This window comes from Capsicum annuum, chromosome 1 (assembly GCF_002878395.1).
Source record: "Capsicum annuum cultivar UCD-10X-F1 chromosome 1, UCD10Xv1.1, whole genome shotgun sequence".
NCBI lineage: Eukaryota > Viridiplantae > Streptophyta > Magnoliopsida > Solanales > Solanaceae > Capsicum > Capsicum annuum.
The window spans coordinates 19,319,643-19,325,000 of NC_061111.1; positions in this window are offsets into that span (position 1 = coordinate 19,319,643).

Genomic DNA, 5,358 nt, shown 5'->3' on the forward strand with positions numbered 1-5,358 from the left:
AAAATTGAAACTATTAAAGGAAAAACTTTTTGTAGTTTTCTCTTGAAGATGTATATGAAACACCTACTCTAAATGAAGAGTGAAGAAATTATTTTTTGAATTTTTTTAAATAAGATCCCCGAACCTATAATAGGCTGCCTACGTATCTCATATCCCGAAAGAGGAGAATCAAGGGTGCGTATTTCATCCAGATTGGACAATTGAGGATTAAATAACCAACACCCTGACTTGAGAGACACGAGCACAAACAGAAGATGCAAAACGTCAATAAAATCTTTTTGAGTTTTCAATTTGACACTTCACATAAAAATAACACCAACAACTATGAAAGAAGAATCTTTTTGGTATTTTCGTTATATGAAATGTATAAAACTTCTACTATTTTTTTTTTGAATTTTTATTTTATAAAAAGCTCCTAAAAAAATCTTTTTGGAGTTTTTGAATTGTGAATGCTTGCTAAATTAAACAAAAGAAAAATCTTTTTGAATTTTTTTTCTTTTTTGAAAAATGAGTGCAAAAAGTAAAAAAAAATCTTTTTTTTTAATTTTTGAATCTTGGAAAACAAAAGCCATAAAGAACCTAAAAACTATGAAATTCTTTGTTGATTCACCTTTTTCTCTTTTTTCTCTTTTTTTTTCATGCCTACACACCCTTCTTTAATTCTAGCACATGTTTTCCCCAAATCAGTCCGTCAAATGACCCTGTTACCCTAAAAATGCAACAATTAGCATGTAGAAATGCTTTAGAGGAGAGTCTCCTACAAAGGACCAAGTGGGCCCCGCTAGGTCTCAATATAATGCACATAAGCATGACCTAAAGGCTGACCTACGTTGGGGTTTACTAACAAGGTCGTTCGAGAGAGCATATGGTCAATAGTGGTTTCTTTGCTTTCCACCTACTCCATACATCCAACAGGTCTCCCTCCTAAAATAAGGGTGACTCAATAAGAGTTCGTGCGCACGACGTGCACTCCGAAACTTGTTGCAGAAAGAATATACTCGGGTTATGCTCATGATGCCAAATATAAAATGATAACACACAAGAGAAAAACTATAAACATGTAGAACTCAACGATGATAAAATAAACAACAAACGATAACACAAACAATATTTATACACCCATAATATCAAACTAAGCCGATACAACTCCAAGAATAAGCTCGAATTCTGAAAATTCCCCAGCAGAGTCACAAGAGTTGTCACACCCCTTTTTATACCAAAAGAATATTTTAAGGTTTGAAAGGATTTTTATTATTAAGTGACAAAAGAAAACGATTTGTTTCGAAGAAGGATTGTTTTTACATTCAAAATCAGAGTCGTCACTTGGCATAATCTGGTGCACCAAGTCACCATTGGAAAATTCTTTTCAAAATCGTTTGACTCTTTAAACTGGTTTACGAACAAAGATTCTGGCTAAGAAAATCTGTTGACCAACGGAAAGGTGTTAGGCACCCCTCGATCCCGTGGTTCGACCACGGTCGCTTGGTGGAGCGTATCGACTAATTTTGACACTACGAATGTACAAACCACAAAGAAGCACGTAAAACAAGTAAACAAACATAACAAAATTTATCAAAGTATAGTGTTCAGTCCGATTATACATACCCAAAATAAAAAAATGCAAAAAATAAATCCTATCTAACCTATACTAATCCTAACTATGCTCCCAGGCTTTATCCGACGCCTCGGGCCTTTCTCACGAACGTCTTCCGCCAACATAGTACGTCGGGACATTCCTCGGTGAATAAATACAATGTGTCTGGGGCCATTCCCCGACTAAATGTTACATTTGATCCAAAATCAATAAAACCAAACCATTCAACAGTCATTTCAAGCATTCAATAATTCAATGAGTAAACACTTATTCTTAAATCTTTGCCTACCCAAACCTACTTTCACCTATTCATTCGATAGCCTAATCATGATGCTATCCAATTCAACAATATTCAGTAATGAATCAAAATAAACAACTTTCAACTTATTCGATTATCAATTTTTGATCCCGACCCCCAAACAACCAATTCGATTATCAAATTACTTTTTCAACATCCGAAATCAATATCGAACACATACCCAAACGAGGACTCAAACATTTAAGCATATCGATCATTCACATCCACAACAACAATCAACGTTTTGCTCAAAATATTCAAAACCACATCACAAAATCATGATATTAACCACCTTGGTATAATTCAAAAGTAGAGTTAAGAGATGGACCTTTGAAGAATCGATTTCATTGGTAATAAGATTTAAGAAAACCCAAACTTTAGAACTCCGAATAGGGCCTCAACAATGACCAACTCCAACTCCAATATTGAGGAATAACGACCCAGTCAGATTTGAATCCTAAGAAGGAAGAAATAATGAACAACCCAAGACTGAATCTACAAAAACCCGAGAACACCTGCATCCAAAATCTTACCGAATCTGAACCAAAATCAAACAAAACACAGAGATTTCGGCGAGAGCAATAATGGGCAGAAATTGACAAAATGGTCAGCTCTTCGGCAATTTTTTATGCTCTTTAGCTAGAGCCGCCTAAAAATATTTAGAAATGAACAGATCCGGCAAACAGGTCACCGGGAAAAACTTGACCCACCTGATTCTTGGCGATTTCTGTCCACCTTCTCCGATTCAAACCCCGTCCGTCTCACTCTTTCACTCTGTTTGTGACTCTCTCTCTCTCTCAATCTACATTCATTCTCATGTGTGGTGTGTGATGTTTTAGTCAAAGAGGGGATGAGGGACTATTTTTCCAATCAAAGAGTGTGTGTGTGCAGCGATGAGTGAGAATTCTGTGAGAGCGTCTCGTGTTTTTGTGATGGTAAGTGTGGATTCTTGAAGAAAAAGAAAAAAATGGAGTCCAGAAGAAGAAAACCAATAAATGAAATTCCTTTTCAGTGTGGGATCCCCCTATATTTGTTATTAGTGTGTTCAAATAGAAAAAATAGGAAATATGGTGTTGTTAGAAAACACATGAAAAAGAAAAATGGAGTAGAGTTGGTGGTGGGGGTCACGTGGGTAGGGGTGTGGGGTAGCTTATGTGTTGTCCACTTTTGATTGGTGGGTTCTTGATTTGTTAGAAATTTGTTGGGTTTGTTGAGAATTTTGTTATTCTTGTCTTTTGTTAGAGTGATAATTACACAATTGAGGGTACGCGGTAGGATAAGGTAAAATGAGTAAATGTGACTCTCAGGGATGGGGGGGACAAAATTAGGTGTCTACATCATGCCCCTCTTTGGGTGTAAACACAAAGTGTTTTCAAACAAAAAAAAAGTAGACAACGAGATCAAATTTTGACCCGATTATTATTCAAAGAAAGAAACAGAATGAAGAAGGTCAACCGGGTCTTTGACATCCTACCTACCCAAGTTATGGAGGAATCAAGTGACGGTGTCTCAAAGGAGTGAAAGAAAATGGACTATACCGAGTTGGAGAGTCGAGTGAGGTTCTATCGAGATTTCGTTCCACGGCTTTGTCATTACATCAAAAATGATTATTACAAGTTAAAACATAAATGAAATTACAAAATCCTATCTATACAGCTTCTGTACGACTCCTGACTTAAGTTTCATCACCCTATTCTTCAGGCGGGCTCCTGACTTGCAATTTTATCACTTGTTGCTTGGTCTTCAATTGTTTCTCCTTGTTGCTTAACTTTTCATTTATTCGCCCTGTGCTTCGGGCGGGCTCCTGACTTGCCATTTCATCACCCTGTTCTTCAGGCGGGCTCCTGTCTTGCAATTTCATCACCCTATTCTTTAGGCGGGCTCCTGATTTGCAATTTCATCACCCTGTTCTTCAGGCGGGCTCCTGACTTGCAATTTCATCACCCTGTTCTTTAGGCGGGCTTCTGACTTGCTATTTCATCAATCTGTTAACTTTTAACTTTTCACTTTGTTGTTTGACATTCAACTTCTTCACCATGTTACTTGACTTTTCATTTATTTGCCCTGCTTTTTAGGCAGGCTCCTAAAATCACATCAAAACTAAAAGAAAATTATCCCAAACAAAGATTATTATAAAGAGATTTCATTTGCTAGAAAAGTGAAGTTCCAACACAAGAATTAAATTTTGCCCTATTTTATCAGCAAAGGACTTTTGCGAAAGTCACATCATTATAGGAATCAAGGAGAATGACTCGACTATAAGGTGTGTCTGATAGGAATCAAAGGAATTGACTCGACTAAAAGGTACATCTTCTAGGAATGAAGGAGAATAACTCAACTAAAAGGTACGTCTTATAGGAATCAAGGGAGATGACTCGACTAAAAGGTATGTCTTACTAGGAATCAAGGGAGATGACTCGACTAAAAGGTACGTCTTATAGGAATCAAAGGGAATGACTCGACTAAAAGGTACGTCTTCTAGGGGCCAAAGGGAATGACTTGACTAAAAGATACGTCTTATAGGAATCAAGGGGAATGACTCGACTAAAAGGTACGTCTTTTAGGAATCAAAGGAGATGACTCGACTAAAAGGTATGTCTTATAGGAATCAAAGGGAATGACTCGACTAAAAGGTACGTCTTATAGGAATCAAAGGGAATTACTCGACTAAAAGGTACGTCTTATAGGAATCAAAGAGAATGACTCGACTAAAAAGTACATCTTATAGGAATCAAAGGAGGTAACTCAACTAAAAGGTACGTCTTATAGAAATTGAAGGAGAAGACTCGACTAAAAGGTACGTCTTATAGGAATCAAAGAGAATGACTCGACTAAAAGGTACGTCTTATAGGAATCAAGGGGAATGACTCGACTAAAAGGTACGTCTTATAGGAATCAAAGGAGATAACTCGACTAAAGGGTGCGTCTTATAGGAATCGAAGGAGATGAGTCGACTAGAAGGTACGTCTTCTAGGAGTGATGGTTCAATTTAAGAAGTGTATCACCCAGCAAATAAAAACTAAAATCCCTAGACAAGAAAGTGTGTCTCCGAGGGATATAAAATAATGAATTTTTACCATGATTTGATTTTCAAATCTGTGCAGCAACATTTCTTCCTGCATTTATAAAAGTGAGAATTACGGGCCTTGATTTTTAGGTTTTGAAATCCTTGATTTGAAGGTAACATGTGTTCCTATTTTATGCAAACAAAGGGTGTGAGTTTAAAAACATAGTGGCTGGTTTGTGGCTTTGGCTTTCGTGGCAAACGTTCTTGCCGTCATCATATTTAACCTTGCTTCTAATCATTAGCCTGTGTCATTGACTTGCTGCTTCATTGACCAAACTCAGATTATTAAGAGTGACTGAGACAAACACAGCATCTCTGCTTTGCCATGTTTCTCAGATAGACCCCTTGGAAACTTGGTATTTCATGAGTTCCCAGACTTATTTGTTGACAAAACTTTGT